Source organism: Lepidochelys kempii, chromosome 9, assembly GCF_965140265.1.
Source record: "Lepidochelys kempii isolate rLepKem1 chromosome 9, rLepKem1.hap2, whole genome shotgun sequence".
Classification (NCBI taxonomy): Eukaryota; Metazoa; Chordata; order Testudines; family Cheloniidae; genus Lepidochelys; species Lepidochelys kempii.
Window position 1 is genome coordinate 94,031,300 of NC_133264.1, and position 23,180 is coordinate 94,054,479.

Consider the following 23,180-nt stretch of genomic DNA (forward strand, 5'->3'; position numbering starts at 1 on the left):
AATTTGCAAATGGCACCCCGGAGTTTTGTTTAGAAAAGTTCCGCTAACTCAGGAGACAAGAACAAAAATAAGGTTAAACAGTAGCTTAACTCCCCCCACTTCCCAACAGCTCCAGTCCAAGTATTTTTATACTGATCCAAATGAATAGTGTGGAAAAACCAGGTTTTTACTTAATTTTTCTGCAAGACTTGTTTTCAAACCACATTTTTCATGAAGCAGAATTAACATCATAAACAATTTAGTTTTTTAAAGGGGGCTGTAGGGGGAGTTCCCTTGTCCCCTTAACTATATTTTCCCCTGCCCTATGCGTTCAATTATTTTCAAGTGAGGGAACCCACTTGTTCCTCCTCTACATTATTATTAGCGATGTACAATCTATTCACAGTTTAGAAACCTTTGCAAAACCAGACCACAGCACGGACACCTTTCCAGTGGTTTTCCCATTACCTACAAATTGCCACTGGATATTTCTAGTGTGATTGTTTAATTACAGAGAACACTAACACAACAGCCTGGGGATTGCTGCTCTTCTATACAGCAGAAACAGCTTGCATGTAGAAGGCTGCTGCACGAGTGCCAATTGTTTAAAAAAAAATGAACAGGACTATATAAAAAGATCCTAATAATAAATAAATAAAATGTACATTTTTACGTGCATGGGAATGTCATTAAATCAGAAGAGCTAGAAGATGCCTAGAAGTACCACTGCTATCAATATCATACCTACAGATTTACAATTGTTTTACAAATGTCATTACATTCATGAAAAAAAAAGTCTACATTTTATAGCCAGCTAGAAGGTGAATATGATTGTAGACACAATAAGATTACAAGTATCCCTGCCTCCGATATAACAAGAATTGGGGACTATTATATGATTACACTTCAAATGCATTTATTAGTGTCCAATATCCCACAAACATCAATTCTGCATATGCATATATGTGAGAAAACAAGTTTCTTATATTTTCTCATTTTCAGCTGTTTTGCCTCGAGCACATAAGAAAACTGAACGATAGGAGAGTCAAAGCTGATTTTTTTTTCCACTAGCCCATAGAGGTTAACTATTTGTTACTTTTGTTGTTGTTGTTGTTTTGCGCACTGGCAGCCTTTACTATGTTTGTACCAAGAGAGAATAAGAAAGACAAAGCTAATACATCTGGATGGGGAAGTTATTGCTCAGTTTGGAGGAGAAGTACTGAGGCATCTTGCCTCATGGTTTTTAATTCATTTCCAGCAATACATTAAACTGAAAATTAATTACAAAACAAATACATCTCAGCTAATGTGAAGGCTAGCTGGTCAGGGAAAAAAAAAAAAAAACCTTGATAGATATACTGAAAAGCCTTGACTCTGGGTTCTTGGTTCTTCTTATAGACTTGAAAGTTGTAGGTGGCACTTAAAGGGATAAAGGAATAATGAAAACACTTCTAAACTCTTTGGATTAAACTCAGGAGTAGGACAGCATTTTTAGTGGAAGCCACTTGCTGTAAGCCAAGATCAGACCTTGATCATTATCTGAAGGTATTCCAATCCCAAGTGCCATCTGGATTTAGGTTAGATTTTTATTTGACTTCCTTGATTACTGACATAATAGGATATCTATTTCTGCATCTTATAACTGAACTCAAGCGCCTGTATTCCCAAGGGGGGGGTACTATTTTACCCTGGAAAATATCTGCTTTAACCACCTTATATTTTTCATTTTACTAGAGCTGGTTGGAAAATGGGTCCTCTGCCCCCATGGAAACTTAAATGAAAAGAAAATTGTTGACCATTTCCACTGACAATTCAGACATTTTTTTAAAAAAATCCTAAAATTTTTGGTTTCTAAGTTTTCAATTTTTTGACAGAATCCAAATTTTCTGTGGAAAGCAGACATTTTGTGAAAATTTAAATTTAGCCAGAAACCCCCCCCAACAATTTCCCATCAGAAGACATTTCATGAAAAGTGATCACCCATTCTTATATTTTCACATTATTTTTTATACAAAATGTAAGTAAGGATACGGCATCCAATAGTCTTGCACAAAGAACCACACAGTAAGACCAACAGAATCTAAACAGGAAGTCACCAAGTGCCTACATTCCAATTCCAAGCTCAATCCACTGGAGTGACTAGACCAACAGGAGCAGGGACATGGATCACCTTTCATGTTACACTCTTTTGTCAGTACCCAGCCCAGGATGGGAAAGCTAATGTTCCAACCCGTGGACGAAATTCGGTGCTGACTCCTGGTCTCATGTCACCTGAGGCATGTTGTGCGTCCACTAAAATGACGACAACAACTAGACCAACCAGTCATGAACCTTGGCATATTCATTGCCATTTTGGGGTTTAAACCAATGCACTGTTGACGCAAGAGTCCCAGTTGATGTGAAGTGCCAAACATGTCAAAAGAGCCAGTTGCTGAGAGAAGCAGATAATCATCAAGCAAACAGGTAGAGTTAACTGATTTCTTCCTGCCAACTCATGGTAGGTGCACTCAATTTCCTGGGTGTACCTTCTGAAAATCTGACCTATAATTTGCTCATTTTGACAGCAATTGCTGCTAAAAAGGTTATGTGGAAAGCCTGTGTAAAATATGCCAACTCTTCATAGATTCCTAAAAATATCATCTTGGACTTGTTAAGCATATTACTGTACTCTTGAATCAATTATTCCTTCATAATTTGGGGGGCTCTGCCTCAGCTGTCTCCAGTTAATCATTGATGAAGTCAGTGCTCACATGTCTTTTTAAAAGTTGCGTCATCTGTCCAGTATGGTCTTGGTTAGTATTTAAGAGGACTGCAAGCACAGGACAAAAATCATCACCTGATATGGCCAAATGCAAGAGAATGTTACCCATATTTTCCCATGCCAATGTTGCCCAGCCAGCTTTGCATTTTAAAAGCTGTCCAGGGAAACTAGTGTTAAGTTCTACTACAATTATAATTCATTTGTCTAACTGACAGACTGACAACTGGTGAAACTAAACATCCTGCTAATTAAATCCTGTGCTGGGAGGAAGGTCTGGGTAATATTTTCATCTGTGAGCCATGGTCCTCTCATCCTAAGAAGGAACACCGTTCAGCATATTCTGTTTCCACAAAGGGAGAAGGCATGCCATAACAAACTTCAGAGTTATAAGATTCTAGAACAGCTGGCATGTCATACCAGCATCTCATCACTAGCTGTGTCTTGCTTCTTTGCTGGAGAAGCATACCTGTCCCAATATTTACACTAAACTGTCCTCTAAACTGTACTGGCATAAATCAGGAGTAAATTAATTGACTTCAGTGGAGTTACCCTAAATATACACGGGTGCAAATAATGAGAGGAGAATCTTTGTCCATGTGTTGTGAGCTGCTGCCAATGAAACTCAGACACTACATGAATGCTAGGAAGGGAAGTTCATCTCTATCTATCCCTAGTCCTCTTTATGAATTGATTTCACTCACTGGTGTGATGGGCCTGGATTGTTCTGAACTACGGTTCTAATTCAGACCCACATCTTGTATGCAACGCAGCTGATACACTCACTCATTTAAGTCTGTAAAGTGTCCTGGCATTAGAGATATCATTGAACTAAAATATTTAAGCCTCCAGGAAACATGTAATACAGCCTGTCAAAATGCTAATCACTTAAACTGAAATTACAACCAATGTTAATTGACAGAAGGGAAATTTCAATATCTTTCTAGCTCTCCTATTCAAGCCACTGTATTTTATAAAAATAAAACTAGCTTTTCTTTTAAAAAAGCCATAGCTTAGGTATAGCTGGTATAAGATGAAATTGTTACAGATGCTCTGGGAAAGCAAGCATTAGTCTCTCTCTCTCACAAGTTCTTCTTCAAATGATTATGTACTTGAAGCAACTTAATTCCAGTCAAGACAGAAATCAATAAATGATGCCTTTAGTGTCCTTTGTTTAAGAACAATCTTTGGCCTTCCTTGCATGAATCAGATATTTCTGCCATGGGGCTGCAGCCTCTTGTTTAGAATTTCTCCCCGTGTGCTGAATAGGATTTGACCTTTTTGTATCCATTTATTACACCAGCATGCCCACAAGAGCTGCTGTCCAAAGGAAAGACAATCACTGGTCCAACTGAAGAGAACAGTAATTATAGTACTGGTTCCCTCCAAACCTTCCTTCTTTCTCTCTCCCTCTCACACACGCAGAGTAGCAGAGCACTATGGTTTAGTAGCAGTGATTTGTTAGAATCTTACCTCACAATGGGTTTGCCTTAAGGAGAGGTTTGTCCTCTGTGGCTGGGATAGATTCCTGCAGAGGCTGTTGCTTGTATCTTTATGGGACACACTTTAGAGGTGCATCGAGGTGTCCAACCTCAGAGAGGTGGAACACCAAAAATGAGTCGTGTTACCCATTGGTAAGTGTTGTGAGTCCCTCAGAGTTCACAGTCAAGATAGTAACCATCAGATAAATTGGGGCTAATTTGGGATTTGGACTGCTATGGGCCTCAGAAACTTGGGATATGCTATGTAACATGTGACTTAGGTAACCAGTTAGGCAGCTCAAAGAGTAAATTCTAAATACTCAATACTTAAACACGTTTGCTGAGATAATTCTCATCCAGATAAAATCATTCATCATACAATTCCAAACAAGACATTCATAAACATCATTTTACTTTTGGGGGACAATTTGCAAACTGAAAAACAGATCTAAATTCCGTTCAAAGTGAATAATTTGAGCAGCTTTGCTCAAAACACATCATAAAATAAATAAAATTTACCAGGATGAAGACTAACCAAAAACAGGCTTTCCAACTCAAAGTAGACTTCCACTAGAATCATAACACCTCTTTTGGAGTAAAAAATGCTTATTTGATTAAATAGTTTTCTATACTGACCCTCAGGTGCCCTTAAAAAAACAACCTGAACTGAAGTTGGCCTGAACCCTTCATCCCCATTACAACTGTTTTCTGGAAATCAGGACTGTGGTGAAGAGGGCTTAGAAAAGGTGTAGCTTGACTGCTCCTTCTCTATTATGCAACATTGATAGCGAGAGCTCACTGTGTTTTGATAAGCAAGGCAAATTAATAAGATCTGAATAGAGAATAGCTAGCTGTGATAAACCTAACTGGCCACTGGCTGTCATTGTTGTTCCAGAGGAAAAAAGTCAGCAGGAAAATATTGCAGTTAGAAAAATGAATTGATAGGGAGCTAGATTCTTATGTTTGGTGCAATTTATGGCAAGTCAGTCAAATATTAAGAGCTTTTTCATATATAAGTAACAGGTGAACTTGAGATTCTGCCCTGGTTACACCCACTAAATTAATTGGAAATTGTATAGCTGGAACTAAGAGCTGAATTTAACCCTTAATTTACATGCACAATCATATTAAGTGCTTGTGTAAGTTAAACACAAAATTGTGTGCAATTTAGGCCTAAAATATTTTTCCCAGCATGAACAAATAGCTGTGAGATCAATTCCTTCCATCCCATCTTCTCTCTGCAAAAAATCTACTTGTCCAATATTCCTATCTCCTTCTATTCTTATTGGCACAATATCTGTACCAGCTAGAAGCTTCACTCCACCTGCCTGTTTGTTCTGCCCTCCATCGAGAGCTCCATCTGCACCATTCTTGGCTACAAAGCTTCTTTTCCATCCCCACCTGCTTACTGGCCTCACCCCTTGGTCTCCCTCCTCACCCCAATATGCATCTTGCCCAGGCTGAAGTGGGAGGGGAGAATTGTTTGGTATGTGCTTACACCACAGGCCAGAAAACCGCATCAAGACTTTGGTGGCCAAGATTTCAACTCTTGCCTCTAAAGTCAACAGGCATTTTGCAATGGACTTGAGAGGAGCCAGGATTTTACCAAAGAAGTGGTATGTGCCAGCACAGACCTGCACAAAAAAATGCCTGGATGACAGCTGCCATCTTGGCTGACACAAACTAGGGACCTCTGGCTTGAAAGCAGGAGCTGCTTCAGTTCCATGGGTCGGGCCATAATAGACTTACTACCTCTGTGGATTGGACAACCGCACATCACTAACTTACACCTGGGTGCAGGCTCAGTTAGAACCATCACCACTGGGAGCTGCATATATCAGAAGTCAGGATCTAGCCCTAAGTAATTTTTTTTTTGTGTGGGGAGATGGTTTTCCCCACAAACTTTTTTCCTCCACTCTACCATGCAACTCTATACAAGAATTATGCAAACCAGTTCTCTCCAGGGACAGTTAATTTTTACAGCAGTGAGTTCTTACACCTTGTTCATTAGGATCACACATTTACCATATGTCTATGCAGAAGAGTCCTGCCGTTTAGCGCATAGGGTCAAACGACACTTTTAAAGTGGAAAAAAAAATAGGACACATTATTTCAAGTCTCTCTAATGATGAAGTCTATAAAAAGCATTCCCATATGCAAAGTTATCTGTAACGTGCACTGTGTTAGGAAGGCTCACTCCACTCCACAACATCATCATTTAAACTAGGGAAGTATGGCTGAATTTCCCAAAATTACATTTTAGATGAAGGATGTCTCATAGAAGTGAGTTAGATCTTGACAAATGAGGCCAGGTGTTCGTTAGTGCAGTGTTCTCCCTACTGAGAGAGAAATGTGAAATGATGGAGTCTAAGCAATATAAAATTATTCAGCAATGTACAAAAAACTTAAACAGGACCCTGTGCCTGTGGTTAAAAAAAAACACTTTTCTTAGATATACTTTCTTGACTTAAAAATATGTAATGACATATGGAAATACTTCCTCACTTTCAAAATGTCTAGTTTACTTAACACTCATTCATTCTATTCCCTAAGGATTTTTTCTGCTCTGACCTGTTCAGATCTAGGAATCCAAGGTAGTGCTGTACACTTGGACAATATTTTGGGTGAAATCTTAGCCCCAGTAAAGTCAATTGCAAAACTCCCATTCACTTTAGTGAGGCCACGCTAACATATGTGCTCAATCCCATTAGATGAGGCTTTAGCCATGGAGCTTTGATGAAAAACCAACAGCAGAAATCCAGTCCAACAATATTTGATATGCCTCAAGTTATTCTATATGCTTGTTTTTGCCTAATTTGTTATAGTGCTATCTTTCTTCCCTTATCAGTGACATATTAAGATGTCCTTTCCTGTTACAGTAATTACTTCCTATTTAAATGGGGATGATATATTTTTTGTACAGTGTTTTGAAAATGTAGATGGCCAAATCCTGGTCTTGGTGCAGTCAATAAGAAGACTTCCGCTGCCTTTACTTGAATGGATATCATTACTGCTGCTATATGTAATTTCTAGAATATAGCAGTATCTATGAGTTCATGTTAGCTTCAGTGCAGTCAAATCACAATAGTTGCCACGTGAGACTTGTTCCAACACACTGTCAGAATCTTGAGTTTACCACCATGCATAGATAGAATCATATGTAGGTTAAAAGAAAAGGAGGACTTGTGGCACCTTAGAGACTAACCAATTTATTTGAGCATGAGCTTTCGTGAGCTACTGTAGCTTCTACACTACTGTAGCTCACGAAAGCTCATGCTCAAATAAATTGGTTAGTCTCTAAGGTGCCACAAGTCCTCCTTTTCTTTTTGCGAAGACAGACTAACACGGCTGTTACTCTGAAATATGTAGGTTAGTGAGCCTTAACTCTACCCCTCAATATGGAATAAGAGAACGTCCCATGTGTACTGACTCTGTGTGAGGTGCAATTTCCAACAGCACTCTGCCTATGATCTCTGGTTGGTACCATAAGGATGGTACACATGTCTAAGGTTTTGTGTAAATGCTATGGTGTAACTCCACTGTCTTCAATAAAGTAACACCAAGTATGAATCTGGGACCATGGTGTAACAACACTGTGCCTCCCCTGAGCAGATGATCCCAATTGACCTGTGTGGTAGTCTAATCCTCATGGACATTAGTACACACCAGAAAGCTGAGACCATTAAACTCATTGCATGGGTGACCTAAACCATACCTAAAAAGTGAGACCTCAAGAAGCAAAAGGGTGTATGCATTTATCTAGTGTCCAAAACTAAAGGATATATCTGACCTTGGGATTTCTTAACCTTCTCCTTGACCTTCATATAAAATCCTTGAGGTTGGTCATATCCATTGACTAGACCACAAGGCAGTTCTGTTCCATTCAGAGCAGTTCAATAAATTAAATAATGAATTATGTATTTATGCTTCTTAGCCCCTTTCCAATTCTCTTGTATTATTCTTCTCTGTACACACACACACTGAAATGCAAGCACAGTAGCCAATCTCCGTATAGCACATCCATTCCTTTGATTGTCTTGTTCAGCAAACAGAATCCCAAAGGTTAATTAATTTCACATTCCTATGACACAGTAAAGATGATCCATTTTAAGACAACATGAAAGCTTTACATTTCAAGAAAATAACTCTTCCAATTATGAAATCCTAATTAGTACCTAGATGGCAATATAGGGCAAGTCTTTTTTGTGAGCCTTATGGAGAGATTTTTTAAATGTTCATGTTACATAGGAAACATTCACATATTGTGTATATATGTATAACGTCTTATTATGCCAGGAATGTTATGACGTTTAGTAATTAAAACAAATATATGGGGGACTCGAAGTATTTTTAACATTTCAAAGACTTGTGAATCCACGAATCATGTTATAAAGCTGTGTCTACTGAATGGCCCTAGGAACTGAGACCTCTTCTGGTTGTTTGATGATATCTCGCAATGAACAGGATACATTCCGTTAATTAGGAAAAAAACTTTCAAGTCTGATGGCAATTCTTCCAGACACGTGACAGCCATAACAGCAATTCAAAACCACATGACTTACCATACTCTTACAAGTTTCTCCTTGTGAGAATGTACCTGTGAATTCATGAACACTCCCTCCTTCAGTGTTGTCTTAGATCAATACACTATAGAAAGTCAGCCCTTCTCTCTCTAGATACAATTATACCTGTTCATACCCCACAAATCTATATTTAGGCACTTGGGACCCAATTCTAAACAGTACTTAAGCACGTGCCCAACTTTAAACACCAGAGTTGTCACACTGACTATACACGTTTACAATCAGCCACATGCTTCTATTCCTTGCTGTAGAGGGGCTGGAAGTCACGGTCCACCCACAGCTCCCCACGCCTGCAGCAGAGGCTTGTCACCTCTACAAAAAATTAGGCCACCAGTTTAAGTGCCTAAATATAAATTTTGGTTAGGAACATAGGAATTGCCTTAACGGAAAAATCAATTATTTAATTCACAGGGTAGTCTGAGGATAAATCATCATTGATCAATTAGGCAACACTTTCCGGGGGGAGGGTGGGGAGGAGCCTGAATCAGCATTCGTGTCGCACTCCCTGTCAGTACCTGGCCCAAGACAGGGAAGCCTAATACAATGTACATATTAAATATTAATTATCAGGCTGACCATTCTAAAGAACAATGCCATGAGTTAATTCTTTCAGATGACAAGATCCAGTGGTAGGAGCAACATAAGTTACAGTTGAGTCACTGGAAATAATCCATTTTGATATCTTACAGGTCAGAAAAGATGCTCTCAACAGGTAGGAAATTAAACCTTAAAAAAAAAAATCATGCCACCTTTCCTTTAACTCATATCCCAGCTCCTTTCTCAAGCTAGAAAGGCAGGCATACCCTTTCCAACAGAGCTGTGAGTGGAAAAAAACGTTAAAAGATATCCCAACCATCACACAACAATTAAGAAACAAGGGCAACACAGTCACATCAAATGTAAAACAAAAATGCCTCCCATGTGTCTGTGAGAGAGAGGCAAAGAGAATTTGATCATTTAGAAGAAGAAATAGGCACCTGTGTCAATGAGGCACCAACCATGTAGAAGGAGGAGAATCTTCAAAGGAGATGAACGTGCCCAAAGACTTGTTAAACAGGCAAGTGTAGTATCAAACCCACAAGGGCACGAACAGAGGAATGTTGGGAAAAGGCCATGAAACTCTACCTTGGACTTCTGTGACTGTTGCAAGCTTCTCCTCGAGTCTCCCCTCTCACTCCCACCCCCTAATCAACCCATCCTCTCCTGACATCCTGATCTCCCCATTACCAGTCCCTTCTCTGTACCAAAATCAAACTCGTCAGCCTCATTTAAGGCTCCCTACAGCTCTGCCCTAGCCAACATGCCATCTCCCCTTGGGCTCTGCCAACCCTTCACCTTTCTGGTCCTTTCGTCCTTGCCTCTAACTCATACCCTATACCTAGAACAACCTCCCTCTTCCTCTCTGTCAAGAGCCCTCACTTTTCCTTCACCTTGTTTTCCTCCTTTGGTCTGTATTTCTGTGCTGTCTTCTGACCTCATCCCCACATACAGATATTGTTATCAGTTTATTATGTGCAATATCATAATGTTGAGGAACCCCAGTCATGGACCAGTGCTGGGCAAACATAAAACAAAAGACAGAGTCTCTGCCCCAAAGACATATCCAACTGTATATATTCTGTGTGACATACAGTGCAACTGACATCAATGGACTTGTTTTAAATAGAGTTGGCTAAAAAAAAAAAAGAGATATCCCAACACTTCATAAAACATTTCAGAAGAAATAAAACATTTTTTGGTGTTTTGATAAAAAATTCAAAATGTGTATTTTCCAAAACATTATTTAATTTCTGTATGTGCGCTTGCAAAGTGTATGTGTGTGTGTGGGGGGGGGGGAGGGGTCTTTAAAATTTATTTATTTCATTCTGGTGGAAAAAGCATTGTGTGAAGTCTTCCAATATGCTCCAATTTGGAGAGCTGTGCTTAGGTACTATGGTAACCAGAAGAGTTCTGCAACTCTCAAATGTCTTAATCTATTAGCTATAGGATGATAATCTTTAACCACACAATGGACTACAGTGTGCAATACTGCATAGAGATATTTGCACTACGGGCTCCGCACATGTTTTTGCAGCTGAAATATCTATTCAAGCGACTGGCACATTAGGGTGTAGAGGGTAACAAGTTTTGTGGGTTACCCTTGAGCCCATAGGTGCTGACTCCAGCCCATGGCTGGAGCACCCATGGGGAAAAATTAGTGGGTGCTCTGCACCCACCGGCAGCTAAGCTTCCCTCACCCCATGCCCCACCTCCTCCTCTTCCCCAGAGTGCACCATGTTCCCATTCCTCCGCCTACCTCCAAGTGCTTCCTGCCCGGCCACTGCCAAACAGCTGTTTGACAGTGTTAGCATGCTCCGGGGGTTGGGGGAGGAGAGTAAATGTGGCACGTTTTGGGGGAGGAGGTGGGGATTTGGGGAAGGAGTTAGAATATTGGCAGGGAGGGGGCAGAGTTGAGGTGGGGACATTGGGGAAGGGGTTGGAATGGGGGCATGACCAGGGGCAGAGGCGGAGTTGAGCACCCACAGGAAAGTTGGCACCTCTGCTTGAGCCAGGCATTTGCTGGAAGAACCTTGTTTTAAGATGAGTTATCAAGCAATGACTAACTCCCCATAACTAGAAGTATGAAGGCCATACGCATAAATAAGCAGAATTCATAATGGCATGGGGCTCCTTGTGAATGCTTGCTACCATAAACTTTGCATTTCCCTAAAAAATGGAATGAAGTTTGACAAAATTTCTGTTATTCTGTCAAACAGAAAGCTGCAGGTTTGGACGAAACAAGTTCTTGTGCTGTATTCATAACAAAGGACAGACAGTATGGATGTGACTCTTGCTAAAAATATAGCCTGATTGCTGATGCACTTGGGTACCTGCCAACTAATTAGTGCTCTAACAGTGATACCGAACAAAGATCCTATTCAGGTCAAGCAAGAGCATCAGATGCTTGCTCTGAATTCAGCTGCTCAAATTTCACAAAGCTGCTGCTCAGTCAACCTACATAGCAAGGATAAAATATGGGCATAAAGTTCAGTAGTTATACAAGATACCTGTAGCAGCACTGGCTGCCCCCAAAAAAGATGTTGAGAAAACTAGAGGGGTAATGCTCAGCGTTAGGCACCTAAAGTAATGTCTTCAGAATGTGTCGTTTCACTCATTGCATACTGGGTATTCAGAAAGCGTAGAGAAAAATCTATTAAGCAGGTCTGCGGTATCGTACCACGGTGCAACGCAGAAGTCCATTGATTGAAATCTCTGGTGTAAAATAAATGTAAGTGAGAGGAGAATCCAGCTCCTGTGACATCAATATATTAACATCTCAAATAAGGCCCAATCCACTAAATCACTTCCCATCAATGAGACTACTCTCATACTTAGAGCTGAGCATGTAGGCTGGGATTTTCAAAAGTGTCTGAATTGCAACAGGATTTGGATGCCTAATTTCCCTAGGCTCCTTTGAAAACCCCAACCGTATTTAAGTGCTTTGCTGGATCAGGGCCTAGGAGAGCAATAGCCACAACCTCATAAATTTGTTTTAATAGCTATTCCCAGAGTTTAAAAAAAATAGATACACAACGATCAGCTCAATAAACGTAGGAACTGTTAGCTCAAGAGCTGCAGCTACTCTCAGCTGCCATAGTACCGTATTACACAGAGAGAGGCATCTCTCAGGCAGTTAAGACCCAAACCATTCAGAGCTTTGGAGACAAAAACACTTTGACATGCACCCAGAATTGAAACAGACACATTAGAATCCTCATGACTTGGTAAATGAATGCTGTTCTAGCTCCTTGAGCCCTCCCTCAGCTTCTTGATCGTATTTCCTTTCAGACATAGCTACACAGAGAAAAATCGCACAAAGTCATTAAACGGTGGAGCTCCTTGCCATAGGAAGTCAGAGGCCAAGAAGCTAACAAGATTCAAAAAAGGGAATGACATTTATATTATTAAGAATTAATGACAACAAATTTTGGCGAGGATATTAAATCTTCTGCTTCAGGGCTAAAGTCAATCTAATTAGCAGAGATTTGATTGGGTTTTACATGGGAGGCAGATTATTCCCAAGGTGCCTTACACCTTCCTCTGAAGCATCTGATACTGCTCACTGTTAGAAACAAGTTTCAGAGTAACAGCCGTGTTAGTCTGTATTTGCAAAAAGAAAAGGTGTACTTGTGGCACCTTAGAGACTAACCAATTTATTTGAGCATAAGCTTTCGTGAGCTACAGCTCACTAACCAATTTATTTGAGCATAAGCTTTCGTGAGCTACGAAAGCTTATGCTCAAATAAATTGGTTAGTCTCTAAGGTGCCACAAGTACTCCTTTTCTTTTTGTTAGAAACAAGATAGTGGACTACACAGACTTCAGGTCTAATCCATATGGAATTCCTACATTCCTATCTCAACTTCTGGATTTAGGGATGGAAATACAGTTCCATTTTCTCTCTCTGTCCTTTAACCGTCAACCCCCAGGCTCGGCCAATGTGTCACTTCTTTTCTCTAGTAGTCCTGGACTTTCCGCAACTTCAATTTCCGTTCTCTTAGAAAAAGCTAAAATAAGAAATAGCAGGTATGTGTAAATTAAGAAAGTTACATTTACAGATATAATAAAATCAACTAAAGAAGTTCTGTTACGATAACTATTTACTGCTGTAATACCTACGAGCAAGTATGGTCACAACTCATTTGGAACATGAAATAAAAAAAAAAAACTTCAATCAAATAATTTGCCAGATTGATAAATTTGACTAATCAGACTTCTAAGTCTTTCACAATGTAAAAGTAATATGCACTTGGAGGAATAACTGATTTTGAGCATTTCTGGTACCTTTCTGAGTAAGAAGTAATAAAAGATTCCATTTCATTTCTACTAGAAAAATCAAAGTTCTAGAGTTTCCTAAACCAAACAAACAGCTCTCTTGTATTAAGAGAATGACGTGTGTGTTTATGACAAGATTTTTTAAACAATCGGATGACATTTTTACTAGCTTTTTACATATATTTAAATTCTTTTACACTTCATGCTATATACACTCTGCCTGCGGGAAGCAGCAAAGCAATAAATATTGTAATGTAGTGCACCAATATAGCATTTATTAACTCACAAAATAAAAATAAATGGTTGGTTTCAGGTGGAATGTTCAAAAGTTTAAACAAACATAGAATATGCATGTAACAGCATAATACCTTGATTGTGCAACTAGTCTCATTATGCAAAGCGCATGCTTCAGTCTTACTGAAGTAGATACGACTTAAGCATGTGCTTAAATATTTTGTGAAAGCGATGCCATAATAGAATTCTCATTTAGATAGATCATTATCCCTGTATGTGTGTTAAAGAGACAATTACATGGATTGCATATTTTGTGTCTAGTTAGAATTCTTAAATTTAGCAAACATCATAGAATATATTTGTCATGAAAAAAGTAGAGTACTTTTATGTATGCAACCAAGAGGCTTGGGATTTTGTTCTTCCGTTACAAAGATTCTGGAAGCCTGCAAAAGCAAGGGTAAATGGTCTTCATGGACTATTCTGTAGTGTTGACTGTATGGTAGGAAGGTGAAGACAACTAATTCATTCTATCTAGAAATTAAATGGGGAGTGAGCTAGAAGATTAATAGATTTGTTCTAATGAGAAATTTTCTTGTTCCTTCAAGTTACTAATTTCTCATGCATGTACGGCAGAACAAAATGAAAATCAGCACCAATAAAAGTGCACAAAAATACATAGGAAAATTCCGATTTATAAAAATAAGCAGTATGGTTAACAAGATTAATGCTTACAAGGTACGTTTCAACATACATGTACATATCTTTTCTAGTACTTCTAAATGTGAAAAATCTGCACCAGCAAAGAGACACAAACCTCTCACATAATTTATTAGAGCCTATACAATCTCTGTGGGAAATCCCAACATTTGAAATTTGTTTTTGCTCTGAATCAGAACAAAAAGCTGAAATTTTGAAAATTTCCCACTAAATGAAAGTTCTGGATCACTTTAATTGGGAACTATCAAAACATTGTGTTGATATTGATATAACATAATAAATTAAAATTAAATTATATACAAGTAACCAAAATAATATAGTTGAAATAAAATGTTTCATTTTAATATTGAAACGAGACAGACAAATATTTGTTTTGATGAAGTTTTTGATGGAAAAAGTCAAAATTGGCACATTCGTACAATACGTTTGGATTTTGACAAAACTGTATTTTCCAACAGTGAGATCTATTATACTATATGTAAATCTCTGCAAGAAGATTCTTATAACAGTGACCATCTAATTAACATTAGCTAATGTTAGTAAATCTCATTGAGCATATAAACTATACATAAATGTTGGTTATTAATTAGCATTAACCATGATTATAAATCCCCTTCCAGTTCTCTTCCATGCAGGACAAATCTAGTGAGCAATAAATCAAAAGAAATTATTTCCTGATTGACATTTTGAGTAAGTTCCAAAAAAGTAAATTAAGATATCATTAACCAGTGAAGATTAAGACAGCAGCAGTGAAAGAAGATAGGACAGATCCATTTCTTTTCATGGTACAGGAAGAATATTTGTTAGAAAAAAGTTAGCACTACATTAAAAATAAGCCTGACTTGAATAAAAATTCAAGTTTTTAAAATAATTTTGACAACAATATCAATGTTTATTGTGAAGCATCTTTTTTGTTTTTATCAATATAAATGTTCATAATTTGGGGAAATGGGTTTTAAGTAGGTTTTGGATTTTAACAATTTAAATTTTCACAGTTGTGGGAAACTCTCGGGGAGTGTCAGACAATGATGAATGACAGTGGCTGTTGAGATTCAAATAGTTAAAACTTTATAACCCCTTTAACGCAAAAGTAAATATCCTTAAAAAAACTAATACATTCTCAGTCAGTATATTTCTTACTTTATCTGTAAATTGATTATTGATAGACATTTATCAGTTTCTGTATGTATGGTAAAAATCAACATTTACCAATAAAAATCTAAACCTTCAAGCCTTATAAAGGAAGTGTTTGTCCATTTTAATGGCTTGTTAGGCTCACACCCAGCTTGGCAGGTAATAGTGTTACTGAGTGAAAACTGTTTATGATGCAATGCATATTAAGGTGCTGCTTTGGGAGATACAAATTCCCAGCATTCCATATTAATTATGCTGCTCTCACTGTCTGTGTAGAAGACAAGACAGAGTAGGCTTTGCTCAGTAATTATTTATGTATCATCTCAAAATACTGCTGTGTTAATCTGCACCATCACAGGGGTAATGACTAGCACTTTAGATCGGGTGAAGGGGTAAGGACTTGGGAGGTCCAATTATTAAAGCGGGGGAGAGGAAACAGGCCTCTAAAACCATTATCTTATCAAGCTGCCCTGTTCTCATCTCCTCTGACCAGAATATCTTTTTATTCATCTGAAAATAGCTGCGTACTGAACACTTGAATGTTAGAGTAAAGGGCCAAAAACTGTTCTCAATTTTTCCTATTCATATATGTACATATTTATTTCTGAAGGGTGTAACTTTTTGCTTCCCATATGAATGTATTTGGCAGTGCCTCCACCCCTCCTGGTAGGGTCACCAGGGCAGCTTGGGAGGAAAATTCTAATCACAGGGTAACCCCCACTTACTTGCCAGACAGTTGAAGAATTCCAAGAATAAACACAAACATGGTAATTATATTAAACAGGAAATAAATATAAGTGTAAAAAACACTGTTCTCAGGATCACGGGCCCATGCTGATATCTGTGAATTTCCCCAGACACGTGCCCTGATATAGCAAAAGTAAAATTAGTGTCCCATTGGTACACATATTTTGTTGGGGCCTTTGATGACCGTTGACCATGCTATCTTCTGTGCAGCAGTTCGCAATGTAGCTGACTGGCTTCAGTACAGCCCAAAAGACTCACAAGTGGAATCAGTTGGCAAGGCCCTCAGCAGATTTAATAAGCAGCAGGTAGTAATATCCCCAAACCTTTACCTCTTGGATTGAAGACACAGATGAGGGAGTAAGGGGTCTCCCAAACAATCTCCCTGACTAACTAAAAGAGGGTGCACTCACAACTCCATGATGGGTTTCAGAGGAACAGCCGTGTTAGTCTGTATTCGCAAAAAGAAAAGGAGTACTTGTGGCACCTTAGAGACTAACCAATTTATTTGAGCATGAGCTTTCGTGAGCTACAGCTCACTTCATCAGATGTTTACCGTGGAAACTGCAGCAGACTTTATATACACACAGAAATCATGAAACAATACCTCCTCCCACCCCACTGTCCTGCTGGTAATAGCTTATCTAAAGTGATCAACAGGTGGGCCATTTCCAGCACAAATCCAGGTTTTCTCACCCTCCACCCCCCCACACACAAATTCACTCTCCTGCTGGTGCTAGCCCATCCAAAGTGACAACTCTTTACATAATCAAGTCGGGCTATTTCCTGCATAGATCAAGGTTTTCTCACATCCCCCCCACCCCCATACACACACAAACTCACTCTCCTGCTGGTAATAGCTCATCTAAACTGACCATTCTCCAGGTTTAAATCCAAGTTAAACCAGAACATCTGGGGGGGGGGGTAGGAAAAAACAAGAGGAAACAGGCTACCTTGCATAATGACTTAGCCACTCCCAGTCTCTATTTAAGCCTAATATACTCTCATAAAGAACCAACCTTCCACACAAACTTCCTCGTGGCTGGATTTTACTAAAACTAGACAAGCCATTTACAACGCACACTTTGCTTCTCTACAAAAGAAAAAAGACACTAAACTTTCTAAACTACTACATGCTACAAGGGGCCACAGCAATGGTTCCCTCACCCCACCTAGCAATATTGTTAACCTATCCAACTATACTCTCAGCCCAGCAGAAGCAGCTGTTCTATCTCGGGGCCTCTCCTTCTGCCCCTCCACCCCCACGAACATGATACAGTTCTGTGGTGACCTAGAATCCTATTTTCGACGTCTCCGTCTCAAGGAATATTTCCAAAATACCTCTGAACAACATACTAATCCACAGAGGTCTCCCTGCCAACACTACAGAAAGAGGGATTCTAGATGGACTCCTCCTGAAGGTCGAAACAGCAGACTGGACTTCTACATAGAGTGCTTCCGCCGACGTGCACGGGCTGAAATTGTGGAAAAGCAGCATCACTTGCCCCATAACCTCAGCCATGCGGAACGCAATGCCATCCACAGCCTCAGAAACAACTCTGACATCATAATCAAAAAGGCTGACAAAGGAGGTGCTGTTGTCATCATGAATAGGTCGGAATATGAACAAGAGGCTGCTCGGCAGCTCTCCAACACGAGTTTCTACAAGCCATTACCCTATGATCCCACTGAGAGTTACCAAAAGCAACTACAGCATTTGCTCAAGAAACTTCCTGAAAAAGCACAAGATCAAATCCGCACAGACACACCCCTGGAACCCCGACCTGGGATATTCTATCTACTACCCAAGATCCATAAACCTGGAAATCCTGGGCGCCCCATCATCTCAGGCATTGGCACCCTGACAGCAGGATTGTCTGGCTATGTAGACTCCCTCCTCAGGCCCTACGCTACCAGCACTCCCAGCTACCTTCGAGACACCACTGACTTCCTGAGGAAACTTCAATCCATCGGTGATCTTCCTGATAACACCATCCTGGCTACTATGGATGTAGAAGCCCTCTACACCAACATTCCACACAAAGATGGACTACAAGCCGTCAAGAACACTATCCCCGATAATGTCACGGCTAACCTGGTGGCTGAACTTTGTGACTTTGTCCTTACCCATAACTATTTCACATTTGGGGACAATGTATACCTTCAGATCAGCGGCACTGCTATGGGTACCCGCATGGCCCCACAGTATGCCAACATTTTTATGGCTGATTTAGAACAACGCTTCCTCAGCTCTCGTCCCCTAAAGCCCCTACTCTACTTGCGCTATATTGATGACATCTTCATCATCTGGACCCATGGAAAAGAAGCCCTTGAGGAATTCCACCATGATTTCAACAATTTCCATCCCACCACCAACCTCAGCCTGGTCCAGTCCACACAAGAGATCCACTTCCTGGACACTACAGTGCTAATAAACAATGGCCACATAAACACCACCCTATACCGTAAACCTACTGACCGCTATTCCTACCTGCATGCCTCCAGCTTTCACCCTGACCACACCACACGATCCATCGTCTACAGCCAAGCTCTGCGATACAACCGCATTTGCTCCAACCCCTCAGACAGAGACAAACACCTACAAGATCTCTGTCAAGCTTTCTTACAACTACAATACCCACCTGCAGAAGTAAAGAAACAGATTGATAGAGCCAGAAGAGTTCCCAGAAGTTACCTACTACAGGACAGGCCTAACAAAGAAAATAACAGAACGCCACTAGCCGTCACCTTCAGCCCCCAACTAAAACCCCTCCAACGCATTATTAAGGATCTACAACCTATCCTAAAGGATGACCCAACACTCTCACAAGTCTTGGGAGACAGGCCAGTCCTTGCCTACAGACAGCCCCGCAACCTGAAGCAAATACTCACCAACAACCACATACCACACAACAGAACCACTAACCCAGGAACTTATCCTTGCAACAAAGCCCGTTGCCAATTGTGCCCACATATCTATTCAGGGGACACCATCACAGGGCCTAATAACATCAGCCACACTATCAGAGGCTCGTTCACCTGCACATCCACCAATGTGATCTATGCCATCATGTGCCAGCAATGCCCCTCTGCCATGTACATTGGTCAAACTGGACAGTCTCTACGTAAAAGAATAAATGGACACAAATCAGATGTCAAGAATTATAACATTCATAAACCAGTCGGAGAACACTTCAATCTCTCTGGTCACGCAATCACAGACATGAAGGTCGCTATCTTAAAACAAAAAAACTTCAAATCCAGACTCCAGCGAGAAACTGCTGAATTGGAATTCATTTGCAAATTGGATACTATTAATTTAGGCTTAAATAGAGACTGGGAGTGGCTAAGTCATTATGCAAGGTAGCCTGTTTCCTCTTGTTTTTTCCTACCCCCCCCCCCAGATGTTCTGGTTTAACTTGGATTTAAACCTGGAGAATGGTCAGTTTAGATGAGCTATTACCAGCAGGAGAGTGAGTTTGTGTGTGTATGGGGGTGGGGGGGATGTGAGAAAACCTTGATCTATGCAGGAAATAGCCCGACTTGATTATGTAAAGAGTTGTCACTTTGGATGGGCTAGCACCAGCAGGAGAGTGAATTTGTGTGTGGGGGGGTGGAGGGTGAGAAAACCTGGATTTGTGCTGGAAATGGCCCACCTGTTGATCACTTTAGATAAGCTATTACCAGCAGGACAGTGGGGTGGGAGGAGGTATTGTTTCATGATTTCTGTGTGTATATAAAGTCTGCTGCAGTTTCCACGGTAAACATCTGATGAAGTGAGCTGTAGCTCACGAAAGCTCATGCTCAAATAAATTGGTTAGTCTCTAAGGTGCCACAAGTACTCCTTTTCTTTTTGCGAACTCCATGATGGATTCTTACACTCAGAGATGGCTCTGGACTCCTCAGTCACTGCAGAGGGCTGATGATCTCTGCTGGCAGGCATCCTCTTCATGCAGGAATCAGGCTGCCTCTGGTGCCAAGATTTCTCCTCATCACAAAGGGGTGCAGGGCTCGGTGCAGATTACAAAACTATACTAAAATCCAAAATACTCTCCACCCCTGCGCTCAGTCACCATCACAGTAGGAAGCAGCCCGGAACTAGCAGCCAGAGCAGTGGGGCCATGTGGTGACTACGCTAACCTAGGGCAGTGGTTCTCAAAGCCGGTCTGCCCCTTGTTCCAGGGAAAGCCCCTGGCGGACCGGACCGGTTTGTTTACCTGCCACGTTCGCAGGTTTGGCTGATTGCGGCTCCCACTGGCCACAGTTCACTGCTCCAGGCCAATGGGGGCTGTGGGAAGGGCGGCCAGCATGTTCCTTGGCCCACACCGCTTCCCGCAGCCTCCATTTGCCTGGAGAGGCGAACCGCGGCCAGAGGGAGCCATGACCAGCCGAACCTGAGGACGCGGCAGGTAAACAAATTGGTCCAGCCCACAGGGGCTTTCCCTGAACAAGGGGAGGACTGGCTTCGAGAACCACTGAGCTAGGGAACTGGAGGGCTAACTCAGTCTGGTTGGGGGAAGTTTTCTCCAACAAAGGTCTCTAAGCTGTTGCCTTGGAGAAGGAAAGGGCCAAGCTGAGGGATTTTGCTTTCAGGCCCCCAGAGGCCAGTTCTCAGGGGGAACCCTGCATACAGCTCTGGGACTGAAGAGTCACCCACACCACCAGTCCTGCCCTTTCACTGGCTGGCTCCAGACACGTCCCTGTCCTGAGCTCCCAAGGAAGGTCATCTCACTTCCTGTTGGTTGCCAAGCATGAGCAGACTGAGGGCTTGTCTACACTGGCACTGTACGGCACTGCACCTTTCTCACTCAGGGGTGTGAAAAGACACCCCTCCGAGCCCCACAAGTTTCAGCGCTGTAAAGGGCCAGTTAGACAGTGCACCAGCCCTAGGAGCTACTCCCCTCCTGGAGGTGGGTTTTTTATAGCAGTGGGAGCGCTCTGTCCCAGCGTTATGCCGCGACTACACAGCCGCGTTAAAGCGCTGCCTTGGCACAGAGAGCCCCAGCACACAGAGCCCCAGGAATCTAGGTAAACCCCTTGACAGTTACATTAATATTTTCAGGAGACATCTACTGTCCTGTCAATGTAACTTGTCCAAGGCAAATGGCTTAATAAAATAGGATCATTTCTTCCCCTGTAAGTATAGTGGTTTGGGGAAAAGAAACAAATGTATTTCATACGTATTGAAGTTTTCACTGATTTTCTTGCCTTAGAGCCTTGAAACAGCCACTTACTTCTGTCTGGAAAACTAGCCAAGTGTTGGGAGCTCTTGACACTGACCTTGAAAGACAGAGTTGTTAAAACTCCTTTTCATCTGTATGTACCTTACATTATCACAACAGAAGTTAAATTATCATTTCCTTAATGGAAAAAGGATGCCCTTAACTGCTTTATAGAAAAATCAATTTAAATAGCAGAAAGATGGAAAATGTCAAACCCGTAAAAACTTAATAATGACATTTCCAAATGTGATTAACCATTTATAATTCTTCTATGGCCAGATTTAAAAGGCAGAGATAATATGAGCTTTGGATAAGCTCTGGTGACTGAAAATATACATAATACCTGTGTATCACTGAGCGATGATGTGATCCAATCTATTAAATTAAGACTAATAAGTGATTGTTGCACTTTTATAAAACTTTGTGCACTGAACTTTTAAGTAGGATTTGAATGATCTACCGGATCTGATTGAATAATGGCTCTTTTGTCAAGTAGAGCTGTTCCATTAGCATTTTTAGGCCCTGATTCAGCAAAGCACGTCAGCACTTGCTTCACTGTAAACATGTAGTTGAGTCCTATTGACTTCAATCAGACCTGAATGGACCTGATGACCTCTTGATGTCACTTCCAGCCCAAACATTTCTACCAGTCTATGACTCTTCAGGGCTTTGCTTCAAACTAAACAATCTGCATTCACTGATTTTTAAGGCCAGAAGGAGCCATTAGATCATGTAGTCTCACCTCCAGCCTGAGGCATTATGGTCTACAACATACACGTCCACATTTGGGAAACAAAACCTGATGCTGCAAGGTGCTGAGTGACTCCAGTGGGGTGCTAAGTGCCCTCAAGGGTTATTGGCGTAGCACACCTTACAAGAGATACTTAGCAGCTTTCCTGGTTGGGCCCTAATTTTCCATCCTTTTAGATGGAATTTAGTTCAAGTTCAACTACATTTATGTTTCCTGATTACTTATCTATGCTGTCCATGAGACATTGACTTTAAGAGCATCCGTGTTTAGCAGACTGTTGCCAGGATACTGTATACTTTACACAGCAAATATAATACCCTACTCATTTCAAATGTTTATGGAACTTTTATAACAAGACAGCTTACACAGAAAATGAACTCTTAAAATTATAGATGTAATAGTGCTTTAATACACAGCCATTGGAAACACTACATTTGCTGGCTGTATAAAGCTTTGATCTAAAGTTAAGAACGGATTATTTGGTTTATTGGCAATTCCAAAAAAAAGAGAGAAAATGGGGATCAAACTGATTTTTTGGGGTCAAAGCGTCAAAAAATAATGGTTTGAGGTCAAACAAAATTCGTTCATTCAACCTGTCATGTTTTCTTTTAAATGCTCAAAGTTCTCCAACATTTTTTGAGGAAGATAGATAAAATTGATGGAAATTTCCAAATGAATAATCATTTCAAACCAAAAAAGTCGAAACATTATTTCAAAAATGTCAAAACACTAACTTTCAGAATCCCCCCCCATTCCCAACACA